Source organism: Sorex fumeus, unplaced genomic scaffold (assembly GCF_029834395.1).
Source record: "Sorex fumeus unplaced genomic scaffold, SorFum_2.1 ptg000047l, whole genome shotgun sequence".
NCBI lineage: Eukaryota > Metazoa > Chordata > Mammalia > Eulipotyphla > Soricidae > Sorex > Sorex fumeus.
The window spans coordinates 38,133,334-38,156,141 of NW_026606104.1; the positions used below are offsets into that span (position 1 = coordinate 38,133,334).

The following is a 22,808-nucleotide window of genomic DNA, read 5'->3' on the forward strand; positions in this document are numbered from 1 at the left end:
CCCTGGTTCCTCCCAAAACCCACCAGGAGTAATCCCTGAGAACCACAAGGTTGCGGCCCAAAAACAGACAAAAAGGTGGGGGAGAGACGGGATGCCTTGCATGCTAGAGTCCTGGGTTTGATTCCTAGAACTGAATGGTCCATGTGTTTACATGGAGTGGCCTCCAAGCATTGAGCCACGAATAACCTTTGAACAACCTTCAGTGTGGCCCAGTAACAAGTGACAAACAATACTGAGTAATTTAAAAACCATATGACACATTTGAAAAAAAATTTTCTGTCTGTATTTCATGAATGAATTTCAAACAGTAATAATAAACATTTTTCCTTTTAAGTTACAAGATTATCTGGTTACAAGATAATCTGTATCACTGTTTTAACAAAGCACTTAAATTTTAAAAGCACAGAAGAAAATTAAGCTTTCCTTTTCCTTAAGAAAGTAAATTTGGCTTTCTGCGAATGTTGATTTTTAAGAGGTAAAATTCTAAAAATGATAATGATGCTACTGTAAAGAAAGTATAAACAATAAGACTGGAAGTGGTGGAAGAGAAAGGGCCACTTCAAGCCCTAACAAAGGCCCAGCATACCACTGTGGCTAAACCCTGACCACGAAAAAGAACTCTTTGTCTTTCTGCTCAATGCAAGACCACTGAATGTCCCAGTATAGAGAGAGACAGAGAGAGATAGAGACAGAGAGACAGAGAAAGACAGAGAGAGAAAGGAAAGAGAAGAGGGAAGACGGGGAGATCTTGAGATCTGTCTCTTTGGGGGACAGCTTTTTAACTGCCAGGCTACAATAAGGATGAACAAGGATGAACATTTCTTGGACACAGAAAAGCTTTCCAAGCATGCAGCTGTCCAGTCTTTGTCTATGAACAAAAAGAACTCATATGCCATTTTTATACTACATCTCATTACTATTAAACAAAATTCCAGGAGCTGCATTTCTATTTCACACTGACCCTTTCAATCTAGTTCATTCAAAAAACTACAAAGTAAATAGTCTTTGAGCTTAGTCTAGTGTGGGACTCCAGCAATGACAATCCAATTCTTTTTGCTTGAGGAGACATCAGAAGAGTTTAAACTAAGAAAGACATTTCATTTTTGTTCAAGTTTTCAAAAGACCAAGTAATCACAGAAGTTCTTTAATGAAGGCAACAGCTTACTATTTAACACAGATTCACAGCAGACAGTCTACATTTCAATTTGGAAAATGAAAATACTCTTCAATTTATTTGCTTTGAAAAAGCTCCCAAGCTATGATTCATAATCATTTTCCTCACTGATTATGAGAAAATCATAATCAAAATTTACTTAATGAAGTAAAGGTGGTGAATAAAGTTGCCGTGACAGTATTTTCTGATAATCCACTGTATAATTATCGATAAATCTACAGTTAGCTCAAGACATTATTTCCTTTAAGGTTCTAAACAAAGTAAAGGCTCATTCTCCAAAATAGAGGGCCTGGCTGTCTTCACCAGGGCAACTCAGAGGGAGGCAGAAGGGTTTCCCTCCACAATTCAACAGAACCCCAGCAGCCGAAAACTTCCAGAACTCAATCGTCGCCATGCCCACAGCTGCTCTCCACAGGCTCAGAGGAGTCTCACCCATGAGGGAATCTGCAGGAAAACCCAGGTATGCGAGACCCATGACTGAAATCTCCAAGCTCACTTGGAGCAGGAATGGGCCTCCTACACCCATCTTCCAAGTTTACCAGTAGCTTGGCAGTCACACTCACAAACTGCCCCTGGCGCCATATAATCTCATCAACAGTCAAGAACCAGAGACTCAGAAACAAAGCTCACAAAGAGAGCAACGTAAGCCTCACCCATAAGTGTATCTGAATAATTGTATTCTAAATTTTAGAATTCCTTGGGGCTGGAGCAATAGCACAGCAGGTAGGGCATTTGCCTTACACGGGGCTGACCCGGGTTCAATTCCCAGCAACCCATATGGTCCCCTGAGCACCGCCAGGAGTGATTCATGAGTACAAAGCCAGGAGTAACCCCTGAGCATCGCCGGGTGTGACCCAAAAAGAAAAAAAAATTTAGAATTCCTGGAGCACGCTCGCGATCTCTAATACTCTACACCACTGATGTACCAAGAGTAGCACAGAACATTTGACTGAGTTTAACAAACATGTTAATAATCTCTTGTACAAGGGCTTAATAGCTCCCAGATGAAATTCAACAATCTTCATACACTTTCCTCTAAGGAAACTTTATTGGACCATTTACAGCAGATTACTCATAACAAGCAACACAAAATAGTTTCAGTTCTGCTTGGGAATTCATGGTTTGGAATTTGGGTTTGGGAAACATTCAAAATATGGTGGTGGGAAGGTGCAATGGTGGTGGGATTGGTGTTTGAATATTAAATGTAATGAATTACTGTTAACTTTATAAAAAGGTAAAGGCCCTCCCGTTGATCGTCGATTTGCTCGAGCGGGCCCAGTAACGTCTCCATTGGAGACTTTGTTGTTACTGTGTCTGGCATATCGAATACTCTCGGTAGCTTGCCGGGCTCTCCGAGAGGGGCGGAGGAATCGAACTCGGGTCGGCCATGTTGGCTGCGTGCAAGGCAGATGCCCTACCCGCTGTGCTATCGCTCCAGCCCAACTTTATAAAAATAAAATTAAATTAAAAATAATAATAAAATAGAGGGCCTGGGCCCAAGAGATACTACAGAAGGTAGGACGCTCACCTTACACATTACTGACCTGGGTTCAATTCTCAGCACTACAAATAGTCACCTGAGCACCTCTAGGAGAAAATACTAGGCATAGAGACAGGAATAAGCCCTGAGCAATTCTGAGTGTCACCCAAAAATAAAAAATGTAAAAATTGGAGCACATGCTTCACATGCAGGAATCCAGGTTTGATCCCTGGCAAGACACTGTCCCTCCAAAAACAGTGCTGGGAGCAATTCCACAAGCACCAAAGAGAAGCCCCACAACAATGCAAAGTAGGACCAAAACCAAACCAAAACAACAAGATATTAAAAACAGAATACTGACTAAATAAAAATGCAAGGGAGTCAAGGGAGCTGGCACAGAGGGCTAGTACACATGCAGGAGTCTCAGGTTCAATCCCTGGCATAGTATGGTCCCCCAACGCAGCAGTGGATGTGGCCCAAAAACCATAAGAAAAATTAAAAAACACACCTACATGCACATACACAAAGTTAGTATGACTTCATTACAGAAAATTTTCACTTTAAAATATGACTCCATGACTACGATTTAATTTATGCATATAGCTAATTAAATTCAGAGCTATATTAGAATTCATTTAGGAAGACAAGCAGATATTTTTTTTAAGACAAGCAGATTTTAAGTGCAATTTTGTTTGTACTTCTTTGGGTGCCACATCAAGTGGTACTAGGGGCTACTATCAGCAGTATTTGGCATCATACAGTACCAAGGGTCAACCCAGGGCCCCCTGCAAAGGAGCCATGCACCAAGTCCTCTGAGCTATCTCTCTGACCCCCAGAAAGAGTTGTTTTTGGTTTTTTTTTTAATTGAATCACAGTGGGCCAGAGCGAGAGCATAGCGGGTAGGTCGTTTGCCTTGTACACGGCCGACCTGCGTTCAATTCCTCTGCCCCTCTTGGAGAGCCCGGCAAGCTACCAAGAGTAATCTGTCCTCAAGAGAAAGCCTGGCAAGCTACCCGTGACATATTCGATATGCCAAAAACAGTAATAACAGGTCTCACAATGGAGACATTACTGGTGCCCGCTCGAGCAAATCGATGAACTACAGGAGTAAAGTGCTACAGTGCTTGAATCACAGTGAGATACACAGTTACAGAGTTTTTCATAGTTGAGTTTCAGTCATATGTTTTAACACCTGTCCCTTCATCAGTGTATATTTCCCACCAGCAATGTCCCCAGTTTCCTTCCCATCCCCCACCCCACCCCTCGATGGCAGGCACTTTTCTTCTTTCTCTCTCTTAAAGAGAGTTCCCAAACAGAAATTTTGCTTATTGTAAAGTTGGGTAAACAGTATAGCAAGTAGAGCACTTGCCTTGCACATGGCCAACCCAGATTCAACCCCCACAACCACCACATATGATTACTGAGCCCTGGCAGGAGTGATCCCTGAGCACAGAGCCAGGAGTCAGCCTCCAGCACTGCCATGTGGCTCAAAAATAAAAACTCCTCAGTTCTTCTATTTTCTTTTTCATCAATGTCAATGATATAACTTAGGTCCTCACATATGGAAGTATTATACTTTTGAGATAAATGCCCAAGTCAAAATTACTAATTCTAAGCCAGAAGGAAAGTGGAAATTAAAATGCTTGCTTCGCATGTAACTGACCCCAATTCGATATCCAGTACCGCTGGAAGCAACTGAGCACAGAGTTAGGATTAGCCTCCAAGCATCATCAGATGTGGCCACTTCCCCCAAAAGCTATGCAACTCTTAAGGCCCAAGAATGGCTTGATTATAATGTCTGCCTGACAAGCATGAAGCCACCAGTTCAATCCCAGAGACCAATATTTCCAGTGCAATCCAGGTGGCTTTTCCATCTGGGGTACCCCTCAGCACAGGAAAGTGTGAGATCTTGAGCACATGGCCCCAAATGAGTGCCAAAACCACAGCTAAGATATGCAAACATCACAGCCAAGGGTCAGAAACCCAGTAGTCCCAGCAACGATGGAAGAAAACAAAGAGAAGGGGACAATTAAGAGAAGAATTAGAATGAATATTCAATTTCATTTTTTAACTGAAAGGGGTATGAAATTATATTATCAGAAATTGAAAAGACTCCTGGAACATAATTTAAAAAATTAATGTCTGGGGACCAGAAATATAGTACAGGGATTATGGCATTTGCCTTGCCGCCCACCAACTTCAGTTCAAATCCCTGGCACCACATGTAGTCCCCTGAGCATTGTACTGTCAGGGGTCACTTGGAACCTAAAGCCAAGAACAGCCCTAAGCACCGCAGGGCATGGAAAAAAAAAAACAAAAAAGGAGGATGGAGGGAAGAGGGTGCGTCTAAGAAGGGAGATAGCTCGAAAGACTAGAGTGCATGCTTTGAGCCCTTGCACACACAACCCCCTGAGCACTACTCACAGCCAAAAACAAAAAAACACCAAAATGAATGGCTCACTAAACAAAAAGGGAGAAAGGTCCATAACTGATATGTTAACAGTCACACAGTAAAATTTCCTTTAAGACAAAAAAGATTAAAAAGCCAAATTCGGGTGGCCTGAGTGATAGTGCAGCAGGTAGGGCATTTGCCTTACAAGTAGCCAACCTGAATTCAATCCCCAGCACCCCATATGGTCCCCCAAGCCGTGCTAGGAGTGATCCCTGAGCCAGGAGTAAGACCTGGAGTAAGACCTGAGCATTGCTGGGTGTGGCCCAAAAACATAAATAAGAATAAACAGTCAATAAAATTTTAGAGAATAAATAATCAAATTTGCAGGCCAGAAAGATAGAGTTGACGTACATCTGCCTTACACACAGTCAACCCCAGTTCAATCCCCAGTACCATACATACATGGTCCCCCCAAACCCCCAACAGGAAGCACAGAGTCAAGAGTAGGGGTGAACCCTGAATACCACTGGGGGTAGCTAAAATTCACTCGCCCCCCCCCCTCCCAAAAGAGCAAATTCAGGGCCAGAGAGACAGTACAAGCTGAGCACTTGCTTTGCATGCAGGAAGCCTAGACCAACAACTGAGGAAAGAACCAGGAGAAGGCCCTGAGCAGCCAACAAATGTGGCACAAAAAGAAACAAAGAAGTCAATGATTTAAAATCAATTAAAAAGGCCAAAGAGATAGTACAAGTAGTAAGGCACTTGCCTTCTCTGTCAACATTGCATATGATCCCCTGAGCATTACTGGGGATCACTCAGATCACAGATAAATATTTTGAGTACTGCCAGGTAAAGCCCCCCAGAAAAAAATAAGAACTAAAATTAGATAAAATAAAATCCAAATTCATAAACAGCTTCTAACTTCATTTTTTTTCTAATTCATAATTTACAATTAAATTGTCTAGGCTCCAGAGTAAGTAAATAAACAAAATTTATTTACAGAGCAGGTAAACAAAAAAACAATTTTGAAAACTATATTATTTCTGAAACAAAATATCAGAATTTAAAAAATACAATGAAAACAAAATTGTATTTTATTTGATAAAAAGCACTGTGTACTTTGAAAATAAGGAAGAGAAAACTACAGTTATAACATGCTTTATAGGTAAGTAGCAGCTATGCTATTTACAACTAGCTTTAATACCACTAGATGTTAAATCTTTTTTTTAAACGAATTAAAAAAAAAAAAAGCAGCCAGAGCTGGGACTGCAGTTCAGTGATGAAATGTGTCCTGTGTATGAGGTCCTGCGTTTCATATCAGGCAGCACCCTCCAAAATAAATAAATAAATAAATTTCAAATGGTACAGAGGATACAAAGGATGAAGTATCAGTAACAAAGATTTAGGCAGAAAGTATCTCCCATCATCCAATCTATTTTTCCTAACAGTAACTTCTGTTAAGTTTCCTTAGCATCCAGAAACTTTCTAAACACATACATACATGTGTATGTATGTAGGAGGCGGGGGGAGAAAAGTCAATGGACACAAATCTAATGTTATACACACACACACACACACACACACACACACACATCAACTAAGTCCTATTCGACATGTATCTCTAGAAACCCATTTTAAATGTGTTTGATCAGGGTTGGTTGTTGTTAGCAAAGATTTGCACTACTGAATAAGAATCTCAAAAACTTACATATTCCCAAATACTTCTCAGTATCAGAGCAAAAATACATATTGAACCCAAACCCCATGTCCACTATCAGTATTGGTTTTCTAGTCTACAGAATGGTATTCTTTAGTTTTCATTAGTTGGTTGTGCTCAGGGGACCATGCAGTTCTGGGGATCAAAGCCAGGCCTTTCATACACAAAGCATGCGCTCCAGCCCTCTGAATTATCTCCCTGCCCAGAATGGTATTTTTAAATATTTTATCAATGTATTTTACAGTCCTGAGGAGCAAACCCAGGGCCCCTCTTTACCAATGAGATATTACAGGTCCTAAAATCCCAGTAGGGCCTTCACGCTGCTTCGCAAAGCAGCTAGCTTTTATGGGGGCTGGAGCGATAGCACAGCGGTAGGGCGTTTGCCTTGCACGCAGCCAACATGGCCGACCAGAGTTCGATTCCTCCACCCCTCTCGGAGAGCCCGGCAAGCTACCAAGAGTATCTCGCCCACACGGCAGAGCCTGGCAAGCTCCCCGTGACGTATTCGATATGCCAGACACAGTAACAACAAAGTCTCCAATGGAGACGTTACTGGGCCTGCTCGAGCAAAAATGACATCTGAAGAGAGTGGGAGACTGGGTAAAACTCAATGGTGCTCAGAGTTTACACTGGGCTTTGTGCTCAGGCATCAATCCTGATGGTTCTCTGGGATCCTAAGCAGTGCTACTGGGATTAGTCATGAGCAAGGCAAGTACCTTACCCACGGACTATCTCACCAGCTATAAAAATGATGTTCATAACAAACCTGCCACCTGGCAGACATTCTAAAAACTATAGTGACTATTGCTACTGCTATTTTAACAGAGAGCTTCCAGGTATAAAACATATACACAAACTCTTCCTTTAAAGATTCAAAACAATTTTTGAAGGTGTTTTTAATAAACCCATTTTACAGATCAGAAATCAAAGAAATGACATCACCACGATCACAAAAGCTGCTGAGAAATAGACAAAGATTCAACCAAGATTACCTAAGCTCCAGTTCCAGTAAAGCCTACGAAACCTAGTCCCCAACTGTATTTCTATCCAATGAGTTGAAAGACCTTTCAAAGGGGGTATGGTGCCGCCAACAGGTCAATCTGTACCTGTGAGGTGAGTGTATCGGCAGCCTGATGGCGCCTTCAGACTTCCAGATACCCCAAAATTGCTGCTGTGCCTTCCAGACACCCCAAAAACTTGGCGCAAAGTTTACCAAGAAAGTAAACAGGCAAAAGTTAGGTATGTGGGAGACATATCCACAAACCAGATCCGGCTCAGCTATATACTTGGAGGCATGGCCTCTTTGGTTCCTAATGGAACTGCTAAACGGCCATGATCCCAGAGATTCAGAAACAAATCTTGAAACCCATTAGCTTTTTGCAGAAATGCGTCCTGTCCCTGCAGTAGGTTACCGGCGCCAAGCCACCCCAGGTGGGAATAGGTTTCGTGCTTTGGCCTGTTCCTCCTGGCGGCCCAGTGGCTGTCATCCTCCAGAGGCTTGGGCCCGCAGTGACGAGACAGGCAGGGCTTCATGGGATGGGGGTGGAGCTGGCCTTTCCTCCCTACCCAAACCAGACCCTGAGTCGCTGCCCACAAGAGGCCACTCTGGCTCCTGATCAAGCTGCTTAACGGCCATGATCCCAGAGACTCAGAAACAAATCTCGAAACCCAGTGGCTTTTGGGAGAAATGCATCCAGACCTCGTAGTAGGTTAGTGTCTCTGGGCCACCCCAGGGAGGAAAGGGTGCTGTCCCTCCCTCTGGTGCCCCTTGGCTGCTCGGTGGCCGCCATCCTCCAAGACCATTGGACAGTCAGATTTGGGCCCTCAGTGACGAGACACGTGGGGCCTTGTGGGATGGAGGTAGAGCCGGCCCCTTCCTCCCCATCCCAAAGAGACCCCAAGTCGCCGCCCACGAATGGCCTCTTTGGTTCCTGATCAAGCTGTTTAACAGCCATGATCCAAGAGACTCAGGAACAAATCTCCGAACCCAGCAGGTTTTGGCAGAAATCCCTCCAGATTTAATTGTTAAAATTTTGGAATTTCAAAATCGCACGGACACTACTGCAGCCGCACAACATCATATGTTATTCTTAACCAGCAATAGAAAACAAATTGTCTACTGTTGCCTTTTCAGCAGATCTGAGTTTTGGGGTAAAATTCCAAATAATAATGGTGAGTCTGGTGTCAAAATATTGAATGTGATCAAAGTAGAGAAAGCATAATGTAGAAATCATCTGCCCCACAGATAGGAGGAGGGTGTGGGATGGGGGTATACTGGGGTTTTTGATGGTGGAGAATGGGCACTGGTGAAGCTACGCGTATTTCATTGTATGACTGAGACTTAAACCCGAAAGCTTTGTAACTGCTGTCACTGTGATTCAATAAATAAAATTATAAAAAAAATGAAAAAAAAATAAGGTGGAGTTCATGCCCAATTCAATCAGGCTAATCAGTGGCTGAATAAATAGCAGTATTCCTACATTAAAAAAATAATAATAATAATAAAATAAAGACCTTTCAGAAGGAGTTTAGATATCCTTTGTATTGAAAAATAAATAGTAACAAATTCAAAGTATAATCATGTAAACTTTTTTTTTGGAGTCACCATGAGATGGTTACAAAGCTTTTCATGATCAGACTTCAGCATGTTCCAGTTCCAACACCCATCCCTCCACTAGCTTCCATTTCCCACCAATAATGTCCCCAGTTTCCCTTTCGCCACCACCCCTCCCCACCGCCTATGGGGAGAAATGCCAGAAATTGAGGTTTCATATGATCCAGCAATAATACTTCTGGGAATATACCGTGGGGGAGGGGGTTAGAAACACAGCAAAAATGCCATCTTCACTTCTATATTTATTGCAGCACTATTCACAATAGCCAGAATCTGGAAACAACTTGAGTACCAAAGAACAGTCAACTGGTTAAAGAAACATAGTCCATCTACACAGTGGAATACTATGCAGTTGGAAGGAAGAATTAAGTCAGAAGACGCACTTATAAATGGATGGACATGGAGAATATCATGCTGAGTGAAATGAGTCATAAGGAGAGGGACAGACACAGAATAATTGCACTCATTTGTGGGATATAAAAAAACATAATGTGAGGGGCTGGAGCGATAGCACAGAGGGTAAGGCATTTACCTTGCACGCGGCTGACCCAGATTCAATTCCCAGCATCCCATATGGTCCCCCAAGCACCGCCAGGAGTAATTCCTGAGTGCATGAGCCAGGAGTAAACCCTGTGCATTTGCCGGGTATGACCCAAAAAGAAAAAAATAAAATAATGTGAGACTAATACCCAAGGACAGTCAAAACAAGGGTCAGGAGGACTGGTCCACACTTGGAATCCTGCCTCAAGAGCTGGGGGAGAAGGCAGTTGGGATAGAGAAAGGACAATGATGTAAACATTTTTACAAGCCAAATAACTTCTATCTTCCCATATAATAGGAAACCATAATTTTAAAAGGCTATTTCAACCTATATAACACCTTTTTGTTAACTTATTATCATGAAAGTACTACGTGAGAATGGCATTTGCAGGGGGGGGTGCAGGGGGAGGGGCACACCTGGCAGTGCTCAGGGGTTATTTCTGGCTTTGCACTCAGAAATCACTCCTAGTTTGCTCAGAGATGTCAGGGATTGAACCCAGTTGGTCACACACAAATCAAGTGCCCACTGCCCTCTGTGCTATCACTCTGGTCCTGAGAATGTCATTTTTTATGTCAGAAATTAGTTGTAGAAACTGGAAGAAACCTGAATGCCCAAGAACAGATGACTGGTTAAAGAAACTTTGGTACACCTACACAATGGAGTACTATGTAGCTCTTAGAAAAGATGAAGTCATGAAATTTACATACAAGTGGTACGACATGGAAAGTATCATGCTAAGCGAAATGAGTCAGAAAGAGAGGGATAGACATAGAAAGATTGCATTCATCTGGGGGATATGTAAAGTAAAGTAAAGTAAAGGCCCTCCCGTTGATCATCGATTTGCTCGAGCGGGCCCAGTAACGTCTCCATTGGAGACTTTGTTGTTACTGTGTCTGGCATATCGAATACTCTCGGTAGCTTGCCGGGCTCTCCGAGAGGGGTGGAGGAATCGAACTCGGGTCGGCCATGTTGGCCGCTTGTAAGGCGAACGCCCTACCCGCTATGCTATCGCTCCAGCCCTAATATGAGATTAATACCCAAGAATAGCTGAGATCAGCACCAGGAGGATTACTCCATAGCTTAGTGGCCAGTCGGGCATTCTAGAGGAAAGGGCAGCTCAGACAGAGAAGGGAACACCAAATAAAGGGTGTTTGGAGGACCCTCCCAGGAGGGGAGATGCATGTCGAAAGTGGACTATGGACTGAACATGTTTGCCACTCAATGCCTCTTTTGCAGACCACAACACCCAAAAGGAGAGAGAGAACACAGGGGATTGCCCTGCCACAGAGGCAGGGGGGGATGGGGGCATGGGGGTGGGGGGGATATTATCCATGGTGGTGGAAAATGGGCACTGGTGGAGGGATGGGTCTCTGATCATTGTATAATCAAACCCAAGCACAAAAAATTGTAAATCTACAACTGTACCTCATGGTGTTTCACTAATAAAAAAAAAATTTTTTTTTAAAAATTAGTTGAAACATTAGCTACATATTTAAATTTTCTTCTTTTTATATAAGCATTTTATTATTTAGTGTGCTTTCACACACCTAAAGTTCCAATACTTTTAGCAGTTAGCAGATACATACGAAAAAAAATTTCCTCCAGATCAAACAACAGATTTTCAGTTTGGACTAATTCAAGTTCAGCTGTGATTCAATTACTGTTGTCCAGGCCAGTAATATTGAGCACTTCTGTGTAAGGAAAATAACACAATTTAAATGTGTGAAAAACCTCTTTCCAGAACATTTAACACATCAGCTGGGGCTTAGTCTGCCAGTTTGCATTACACATGCATTATACATGTGAATGATGTATAATGCACTTACACTAGTAGCAATGCTGAGATTCAAGTAGTTACAAATTCAGACTACAGCAATCTAAATCACTATGATTTTAGAGGCTAGAGCTTTACAAGTCAAAATCATGTATAAAAGCAAAATCATGGAGGGAGAGAGAGAGAGACTGAAGAGCATGCTTTGCATGCAGGAGGATCAGGACTGATTTCCAACATGGCATGATCTCTGAATCACCAACCGCCGAAAGTGACCCTGAGCACAGAACAGAGAGTAGCCCATGAGCACTGCCAGGTGTAATTTTTTTTAATGGAAGGCAAAACTACAATTGGGGGCCAGAGAGATGGTACAGGGGATAAGGCACTTGGCTTTGCATGTGGTCCACCTACAGCACCACACACATATGGCTCCCCTAGCATCACTACAAATGACCCCTAAGCACAGATTCAGAAATAACACCTAAGCACTGCCAGTGTTATCCAAAAGTCACCAAAACAAAAAGAAAACACAATTGGGAATGTGAATGTAAATAAAAGAGTAATATAATCCAATCCAAATTAAAAATAAAATTCTCTAGGGGCTGGGGAGATAGCACAGGGGTTAAGGAGCTTGCCTTACATGCAGCTGACCCCGGTCTGATTTTCAGCACCACATGTATGGTTCCCCTGAGCACAGCCTGGAATGATGCCTGAGCACAGAGCCAGGAGTAAGCTCTGAGCACTCCCTGGTATGATCCCAAAACCCTGAAAATAAATAAAATTGGGACTGGAGCAATAGTACAGGTAGGTCATTTGTCTTGCAGATGGCTGACCTGGTTTCAATCCCCACCATCCCATATGTTCCTAAGTCCTGCTATGAGTAATTCCTGAATGCAGAGCTAGGAGTAAGTCCTGAGCACCACCACTACAATTTTGTTACTGTAGCCCAAATAACAAAATTAATTTTTAAAATATTATCAAGAAACTACTGTTTATATTAATAAGCAGTTTTCTTTTTTCTTCTTGAAAGAAGTCTTTAAGATTCTTCTCATTCTCTCCTAAAGGTAAATTACCAAATATTAAAAAGTTGTAAACCATGCTTTATTTGGTAGGGGCCAGGGATCAAACCCAGGCTATCAAACATGCAGAGCAAGTAAGCTATCACTGAGCTATAAACCAGGCCCTGTAAGGCATAGTACTAAAGGCTGTAAGACAATCACTTTGAGATGGTCTAGAGGTCAATCCAGAGATGGGAAAAACATTGTAGTCCCTATTAATCTCAGTAACAGTACAAATTTTATTTGGGAGGAAGAGGCCTCACAAGGCAGTGCTCAGAGGTTACAGGGGCCACTTCCAGTGATACTTGGGCCTGGGTTTGCAAGCCTGATGATTCAATGCTCAGGCCCAGTAAAGCTAGGACATAAGGGCTACTCCCATGGTGCCTGGCAGGAGTGGAGGGTGGGAGGGTCTTCGGATCCTAGGAATCAAACTCAGAGAGAATAGAGAATGCAAAGCATGTGCTACAGTCCTTTGACCTATCTCTCTGACCCCCCAAGATGTACAAAATTTTTTTTGTTTTTGTTTTTGCTTTTTTGGGGTCACACCTGGCAATGCACAGGGGTTACTCCTGGCTCTGCACTCAGGAGTTACTCCTGGCGGTGCTCAGGGGATCTTATGGGATGCTGGGAATCAAACCCAGGACTGCCACGTGCAAGGCAAACGCCCTATCCACTGTGCTATCTCTCCAGCCCCAAAATGTACAAAATTTTATCTGCGCTAACCCACAACAATGCTAAGATGGTGATGCACTTAAAAGACAGACATGGGCCAGAAAAAAGGACTGGCTAAAGAAACTACACATACACAATGAAAGAAAAAAGTGAAATCATGTGATCTGCTATGATGTGGACATATCTGGAGAGTATCATGCTGAGTGAAGTGAGTCGGAAGGAGGGGGCAGACACAGAAGGATCTCTCTCATATGGGGGGTGTGTAGTGCTTACAAACCTAGCTGTGTTTGCTGGGTTTCACACCTGCTTATGGTGCCTGTACACAACTGAAATGAGATTTGCTGGAGACTGCACACTTCGTTTTGCTCAAGGTTCCAACCACAAAGCCTTTAGATAGTATTGGCAATCACACTCTTGGCTTCCCCAGCTTCACACTTACACTGAGCCATTTCTTAGACCCTGAAGGTTGTTTTGTATTTTTTGTTCTGGTTTGGTTTGGGGGTTGTTTTTTGTTTGTTTTGGACCACATCCAGTGGGCTCAGGGCTTACTCCTGGCTCTGTGCACAGGGATCACACATGGCAATGCTCAGGCGACCATATGCAGCACCAGGGATTGAACTGGGGTCAGTCATGTGCCTTGCTTTTATGAAGCCCTTGGGTTTCCCAAACAATGCCAGGGGTAACTTCTGAGCACAGAGTCTGAAGTGACCACTCAGCATTGCTGAATATGGTCCAAAATTTGTTTCATAAATTTTTATGCTTCTTGTTCGGCTGGAGAGATAGCACAGCGGTAGGGTGTTTGCCTTGCACGCAGCCAGCCTGGCCGAGCCAGGTTCGATTCCTCCGTCCCTCTCGGAGAGCCCGGCAAGCTACCGAGAGTATCTCGCCCGCACAGCAGAGCCTGGCAAGCTACCTGTGACGTATTCAATACGCCAAACACAGTAACAACAAGTCTCAAAATGGAGACGTTACTGGGCCCACTCGAGCAAATCGATGAACAACGGGAGGACATGCTTCTTGTTCATGTTGATTTCTATAATTTATTTCAACATTCTTATCTTACACCCACTAAGTAATTCAACAGCATTAAATACAGGGTCAGCGATGTGGCTCAGTAGTAATCCCACCTTACTTGTATATGGCCACCCAAGAAAGAAAGTGAGGAAGGGATGAAGGGAAGGAGAGAAGGAATAGATACCTCAATCCTCTACCTTTTTCTTTCAAGCTGGAATGCAAACTCAGTGGCTAGAATTGAGAGCCCTAAGGACAATCAAGTTTACTTAGCCAACAGATAACAAGCTAAAAAGACAGAAACTCAGGACTATGCCTTAGTCATTTTAACAGGGCTAGCACAAAGGAAGGCACATACCCTGAATTAGCAAAACTAATTTCATAACAGAAAACAGATTTAAAATGCTGTCAATGACCATTAGTTTTGTCAATATGACTAATGAGCCATCATAATGAAATAATCTTAAGTTCTAGGAAAGTATTTTAGGTTCTAAAAAAATCTTAGGAGCAAATAACTACTATAATTGTACCAGTCAGAGAAGGAACTTATTTCAAAATGAAAGAACATCTTCAAGTCATCTGCCAAAACGCTGTATTTCAATGTTAATCTAAAAAATAACTCAAAGAACATGGCCACTAAAACATAAATAAATCATCCTTTCTTCATTATAAATCAAGAATCCTAACAAGGAATAGACTCCAAATCAACAATAAGAACACTCGGACCCAAAGTCTGAGACAAGGTATTGTCTAAATAATTAAGAATACACTAATTAAAGTCCCTTTTATAATATGCATAATCAAATTAACTCATAATTGATCATTTCAGCTTTCTAGGCTAATTGCTTACCTAAAAGTTCTATTTAAAATCTAATTAAAATATCTGTACTAGGCAAGAGAGATAGGACAGGAGGTAAGGTATTTGCCTGGCATGCAACTGACCCTGGTTCAAATCCTTGGCATCACACTTGGTCCCTTGCAAGCACTCCAGGGATCATTCCTGAGCAGTAAGCTATAAATAGTCTCTGAACATCTCTGTGGCCCAGTTCTCCATCCCCCACTACTTTTGTGTGTAAGGGGCTCACTGCTTCCAGTGAGCAGTTAAGACTGCATAGCATTATAACTTCCCTGAAATTATGCTAAAATAGCATTTTTCTTCCAATTTAAAAAAAAAGAAATGCTTTTATTAAGGGCACCCAAGTCTAATAAAATGTAAATTAATTTTTATTCAATGACTCAAATGTTAGCAAATATTTCTCATTCTTCAAAATATTGGAAAAATCAAAGTTGGGCTAGAGCAATAGATAGCACAGCGGTTAGGGCGTTTGCCTTGCACACGGCTGACCCGGATTCAATTCCCAGCATCTCATATGGTCCCCTGAGCACCACCAGGGGTAATTCCTGAGTGCAGAGCCAGGAGTGACCCCTGTTCATTGTCGGTGTGACCCAAAAGGCAAAAAAAAAAGAGATTTCAGCGACAGATAAAATGAATACCACTTGATAAATAGATCTACAAATTGCACAAAACAGTATCTGAGAAAATCTGAAGATTCCTTGTTTTATAAAGGCTTTGAAATCTCAAGAAAAGATGAGGGGGACAGAGAGATAACACATCGGGGAAGGCACTTGATTGCATTATGGCCAATTCGGGCTTGATCCCTGGCATCCCATGTGGTCCCCAGAGCCCAGACAAAAGTTACTCCTGAGCACAGAGTCAAGAGCAGACCCTAGCTGAGTTTGGTGTGACCCCACTCCCCAAAAAAAAGAGAAAACAGAAAAAGACAAGGATGACACCTTTGACTTGACTACTGTGCAATGTAGTTTTGGAAGTCTAAAACAAAGCAATTAGGCAGCAAGAAAAATTTTAAAAACCTATACTCAAAATAAGTAAAACATACTATTTGCAGATGACATGTAACATACTACTGAAGTCCCAGACTCTACTAAAAACAACTAGAAATAATAAATTTGTATGGTAAAGGGGTAGAGTACAAATCCATGGGGTTGCAGTGATAGTCCTGAAAAGAGGGTGTTTGCCTTATATGCAGTCAACCAGGGTTCAATTCTCAGCATCCCATATGCTCCCCTGAGCACTGCCAAGAGTAACCCTGAGCATAGCCAGGTATGACCCAGAAAGAAAAAAAAAAAAAAGGAGAGACAGGATACAAAACCAATATATAAAACTTCATTGTGTATCTGTACATGAACAATAAATTAACAGAAAGATAAATAAAACAGAAATATCCCACTGACAATCTCTCTTAAAAGGACAGAAGTACCTGGGAATAAACTCAGTGAAGAAGGTCAAAGTTACCTTTACAATGAAAACTAGAAGGCAATGTCAGTTTATGGAATGCACGGTAAAATGATCATGTTACCTAAAGCAACCTACAGATTCAACACAATCAATGCCATTTCAAAGTCAATGCCATTTTTCATAGGAATAGAAGAAATATTTTAAAATCTGTGTGAAAATACAGAAGACCCCCAACAGACAAAAGTAACCCTGCAAAAAAAAAATCAAGCAAAAGTTAGCAGTATCTTCTCTATGAATTCAAACTATACTACAGTCCAAGGATAATCAAGACAATATATTAGAACAGAAACAGACACAGTCAATGGAAAAGACCTGATTCTACAAATCAATCAACATACATATATTTAAATTACAATATGGCACCAAGACCATACAATGGAGAAAGAAAAACTTCTTAAATAGTGCTAGAAACATGAAAAAACCACATGCAAAACAAAAAAAAAAAGAAAAAGGTCTACAAAAATTAACTTAAAATGAATTCGAGAGTTAAATGTTGGGACCAAGACCATAAACAAAATTGAAATAAGAACATTGGCAATGAACTCATTGAACCTACAACGGAGATGTCTTTGAGTCACAATACAAATGGCAAAGGATGGGGTCTGGTGCCGCCAGCAGGTCAATCTGTACCTGTGAGGCGAGTGCATCAGCAGCCTGATGGCGCCTTCAGACTTCCAGATACCCCAAAATTGCTGCTGTGCCTTTGGCCAGACCCCTAAAACTTGGGGCAAAGTTTACCAAGAAAGTAAACGGCCAAAAGTTAGGTATGTGGAAAACACACCCACAAACCAACTCCGGCTCAGCTATATAATTGGAGGCATGGCCTCTCTGGTTCCTGATGGAACTGCTTAATGGCCATGATCCCAGAGACGCAGAAACATCTCGAAACCCAGTGGCTTTTGGCAGAAATGCGTCCGGACTCCGCAGTAGGTTACTGTCACTGGGCCACGCCAGGGGGGAAAGGGTGGTGTCCCTCCGCCTGCTCCCCCTAGGCGGCTCGGTGGCCACCATCCTCCAGAGGCCATTGGACAGTCAGGTTTGGGCCCACTGTGATGAGACACGTGGGTCCTCACAGGATGGGGGTGGAGCCGGCCCTTCCCTCCCCACCCCAACGAGACCCCAAGTCGCCACCCATGAACGGCCTTTCTTGCTCCTGATCAAGCTGCTTAACAGTCATGATCCAAGAGACTCAGGAACAAATCTCAGAACCTAGCAGGTTTTAGCAGAAATCCCTCCAGATTTAAGTGTTAAAATTTCAGAATTTCAAAATCACGCGGCCCTACTGCAGCCACGCGACTTCGTTATGTTATTCTTAACCAGCAATAGAAAATAAATTGTCTACTGTTGCCTTTTCAGCAGATCTGAGTGTTGGGGTAAAATCCCAAATAATAATGGTGGGTCTGGTGTCAAAATATTGAATGTGATCAAAGTAGAGAGTAATGTGGAAATCATCTGCCCCACAGGTAGGGGGAGGGTGTGGGATGGGGAGATACTGGGGTTTTTGGTGGTGGAGAATGGGCACTGGTGAAGGTACGGGTGTTTCATTGTATGACCAAGACTTAAACCTGAAAGCTTTGTAACTGCTCTCACGGTGATTCAATCAATTTGCTCTAGTAGGCCCATTAACATCTCCATCGTGGGACTTGTTGTTACTGTGTTTGGCATATCGAATACGTCACAGGTAGCTTGCCAGGCTCTGCCGTGCGGGCGAGATACTCTCGGTAGCTTGCCGGGCTCTCCGAGAGGGGCGGAGGAATCGAACTCGGGTCGGCCATGTTGGCTGCGTGCAAGGCAAAAGCCTTACCCGCTGTGCTATCGCTCCAGGCCCTGTGGTGATTCAACAAATAAAATTATAAAAAATGAAAAACAAATGGCAAAGAAAACAAAAATGAAAATAAACAAAGAGGACCACATCAAACTAAAAAGCTTTCAATAATGAAATTTAAAACCTACTCACTGTGCGATCATACACTAGACATAACCTCCTAACATCCTAACACCATAACGAATTCGCACAACCAAAAGCAATATAAGCAATCCAAACATGGGCAGAAGATCTGAAAGATACTTCTCCAAAGACATACAGATGACCAAGAGGAACAGGAAAAAGTCTCAACTTCAGTTATAAGGAAAATGCAAATCATCAACTCAGATCTGAGAATGGTCTAGATCAAAAAAGGGTGTAAGAGTCTGAAGAAAGTACGGTGCTTGCCTTGAATGCAGCCAACTCCAGCTGAATCACCAGCACCAAGTATAGTAGTCCACTGAGCATGGTCAGTGGTGATCCCTGTGCATAGAAACAGGAATAGCCCTTAAACTATAATCCACCCTGCCAAATGTGGCCCCAAAACAAAACCAAAAAAATGAAAAGATGAAAGCTACGGCCAGAGAGATCCATCACTCTTAGGGACAACTTATTATGTGCTGCATGCTGGAGGCCAAGATTTAATTTCCAGCACTGCAGAGTCCCCTAAGCACTACCAGGGGCTGCTCCCGCATGCCCATAACCCAGATGCAGGAGTAACCCCTGAACTCCTCCAAGTGAAGTCCAAAAATATGATAGTGAGAGAGCATGAAAGTAAGAGAGTGAGGAAGCTCACATAGTGAAAATGGCTCAAAGAACTGAAGGGCCTGCTGTGCAATGCAGGAAGCATGGATTCAGTGTCCCAAACACTCTCAAGAGTGACCCCAAAACCGAAACAAAAAGCATGTATGTTGGCCACGGTTTGAGAAAAAAATAAATTTTTGTATAGTTGCTGAAGAGAAATCTCTGCAACCTCTAATGAAAAATATTATTTTTTCCTCTAAAAACAAAACGATTAATAACATAAAACCAAGCAATAGCACTCCTAAATATTTATCTATAAATATAAAAACACTAATTTAAAATATATCAGCACCCATATGTTCATAGCAGCATTATTCACAACTGCTAAGTCACAGCAACAATATGAAATTCTCATCCAGAGAATTGCTACGTAAAAAAAAATGTGGAACATATACTCAGTAGAATTCTAATATTTGAAACTACTCAGATATTTAAAAGATAAAAATCTTGCCTTTTTTAACAACGTGGATGGAACCTGTGGAGTTCATGCAAGAAGAAATATATCATCAAGTGAAAAACAGTTACAGGATAGCCTTTCTCATATGTAAAACATGTGAATAAACAAATCACAATAAAAAATAACAGACAACCAAAAACTTATAGTCACATGAGGTGGGAAATGGGGACAACAGAAAGAAAGTGTAAAGCAGAGGCAATGGCACTGGGTGAGTGCTCGGTGAGATGAGGCTAAGAGAGAGATGAAACTATACTCTGGAAATTCAAGGAGCATAGTTAATCTCTCACCCAGTGGACAGATGGCCCTCTATGGGTCCCCAGGGTATCACAAGTGGGTAAGAGGACAAAACAAGGTCAGAGGGGGCTATGGACAGAAAAAGGCTAGGAAATACTGGTGTAAACCAATCAAAATTTTACTTGATTGAGACTTGATTTGAGACTTGAAAAAAGAAAGCTTCAGTGTTAGTCTCCTATTTTGTTACTTTATGTTTCCCAAATGAATGCAATCTTTCTGTGTCTATCCCTCTCTTTCTGACTCATTTCGCTTAACATGATACCTTCCATGTAGTACCACTTGTATGTAAATTTCATGACTTCATTTTTTTCTAACCGCTACATAGTACTCCATTCAATGCCTCTTTTGCAAACCACAACACCCAAAAGGAGAGAGAGAACAAAAGGGAATGCCCTGCCACAGAGGCAGGATGGGATGGAGGGGATGGGGGGTGGGAGGGATACTGGGACCCGTGGTGGTGGGAAATGGGCACTGGTGGAGGGATGGGTATTTGATCACTGTATAACTGAAACCCAAGCACAAAATTTGTAAGTTTACAACTGTACCTCATGGTGTCTAATAAAAATTTTTTAAAAAAAAGAAGAAAAAACTTCAATTAAAGCTAAACTTCAAGTTACATCAATGATGTATGTCAACAGCCTCTAAACTGTTTTCTCTCTTTTAAAAACATATTTAGGGGATGGAGCAACAGTACAGCGTGTAAGGCTTGCATCGACCCGGGTTCGATTCCCAGCATCCCATATGGTCCCCGGGGAATCCCCAGGAGTAATTCCTGAGTGCAGAGCCAGGAGTAACCCCTGTGCATCGCCAGGTGTGACCCAAAAAGAAAAAAATATATATAGAAAAACATATATATACATATAAAATAAAAACATTTAGTTATTTAGATTCTTTTTCTTTTTTTAAAGAAAAATATACACATTAGGGCTGCAGAGATAATGGGTAAGGCACTTGCCTTGCATGCAGCTGATGTGGATTTGATCCCGGGCATCCCATATGGTCCCCAATTTTCACCAGGAATGATGCCTGAGCACAGTGCCAGGAAAATCCCTAAACACCACCAGATGTGATTCAAAATACAAAACTGAGTAAAATTAACTCATGCACATCAAATACCAATATTCCTCCTCCAATGAGAATTGGACTCCCCAATAACTTTCTACTCTCCTTCTTCATTTCATACTATAAGATTACTTTGATTTTTTTGCTACTTTGGGGCAGGCTGTTTTCTTTGGTTTGCTTTAGGGGGCCAGGGTTTACTCCTGATTCTGCTCTCAGGGATCACTCCTGGTGGTGCCCAAAGGACCATGTGGGGTGCTGGAGATCAAACACGGGACAACAGTGTGTAAGGCAAGTGCCCTACCCACTGCACAGCTGCTCCAGCCCTACTTTCTTATAAATAAAGTTGAGAGCACACATGGCACTCAAAGGCCAAGGGAATGACTTCTGGCACTGCTGCCAATGCAGCACTCAGCCAAGTATACCCAACAGTGGCCACCTGGTCCTTTACTACTTGGGAGACAAAATAAATAAAATTAAAAATAATTATATTGATATTTTCCCCAACAACTGAGCAGAAGAATAATATATTTTCAAGAAAATTTCCATTTATAAAAAATTCATCAGGCCTTGTAGACACCACCAGTGTCTAATTTCCTGTGTCCTGCAGCCATGGTCACCAGTTCACATTCTCTGTTCGACAATGCTGTCAGTGGCAAGCCTTTGGACCTCGTCTGCAAAGTTCCAAAGATAGCAGAAAGTTTTTGTGCTGAGTACTGTCTATAAAGGTTCCTGCTTCCACAAAATTATCCCAGAATTTATGTGCCACAGTGGGAACTTCACTTGCCTCAATGGCACCGGCAGCAAATTCATCTACAGGGAGAAGCTTTAGGAAGAGCATTTCATCCTGACACACACAAGTCCTGGCATCTTGTCCATGGAAAATGCTGGAGTCAACACAAACAGCTGGCAGCTTTTCAACTGCACTGCCAAGACTGAGGAGTTGGATGGCAAGCACATGGCATGAATACTAGCGAAGCCATGGCGCGTTCTGGGTCCAGGAATGGCAAGAACACAAAGAAGGTAACTATTTCCGACCGTGGACAAGTCTAATGGCTCTGGCTTCTCTTTCAACCATTAGCCCAACCTTCTGGGGGAACCTGTGAAGAGAGAGCCCCTTCTGCCCATGTGCTCAACATGTCCTCTGTTCCTTGGGCTATCCCTGCAGTTCTTTCAGTTCCATATTTTCCTATCCTGCCCCCTCCAACTCTAGCTGGACTCAGAGTTGTTTCTGATTATGAAATTTAAAAAACTGTCCATTAAATTCTTGCTAGGACCTATAACTATCAGTATAGCAGAAGCACAAGGACTGGAGTCTTTCCAATAAGCTCACACTCAAATAACTTTTACTTATCTATATCTGCATATTTTATTCCAAAGGACCAAATCATATTCAAAATAAGAGTGAAATGATACATTCACCAGCTATCACCTAAGCAAGAGGGTTCCAAACTTATTTGGCCTACCAGTCCCTTTTCAGAACCTCCCTGAAATTCTACCGTCTTTAAGCAAACAGAAAGCAAGTGTGCCCCCACAGCTGTACCCACAGCTACCAACATTGCCTGGATTATTCCAGCGTTCCCCAGGGAGCAGAAACACCCAATTGAGAAAACTGACCTAAAATATACTCAAGCTTTTCTTAA

The 22,808-nt window shown here is 42.2% G+C and overlaps 1 protein-coding gene and 1 pseudogene across 16 annotated transcripts in view; one reads left to right on the forward strand and one right to left on the reverse strand.

Annotated features, from left to right (window-relative positions):
* The window catches only part of EIF4G3 (eukaryotic translation initiation factor 4 gamma 3), a 355,974-nt gene that overhangs the window by 302,240 nt on the left and 30,926 nt on the right, over positions 1-22,808 (reverse strand). The gene's annotated exons all lie outside the window — the stretch shown is intronic.
* On the forward strand, positions 21,926-22,218 carry LOC130031340 (peptidyl-prolyl cis-trans isomerase A-like; annotated as a pseudogene).